Genomic DNA, 386 nt, shown 5'->3' on the forward strand with positions numbered 1-386 from the left:
AAATTAAAAAATTAAAAAATTAAAGCCTAATTAATGACATTTGGAATAGGGACGTTTTTGAAAAAAAAAAAAAAAATCACTAATTTGAGATGTTTTACTGTTCAAATGTCCCTAACCATAAAATATGGATGTTTGAATAGTATTACTATTCATGTGTGAACAGTAACACTATTCACACTTCGCCTTTCGCGTGTGAATAGTATATTACTATTCAAACGTCTCTAATTTTAAAAATATTATTGCTCAAAATTTGTTTTTATAACAACCACCCACACTCAAAAACTTTAAAATTTCTCATCTTTCACCCACACACATAAAACTAATTATTTTTTTTTTAACAAAAAAAAAAAAAAAGGCTAGGTGGCTACCGATTTGCTAGAAAACTG

Source organism: Corylus avellana, chromosome ca3 (genome assembly GCF_901000735.1).
Source record: "Corylus avellana chromosome ca3, CavTom2PMs-1.0".
Classification (NCBI taxonomy): Eukaryota; Viridiplantae; Streptophyta; class Magnoliopsida; order Fagales; family Betulaceae; genus Corylus; species Corylus avellana.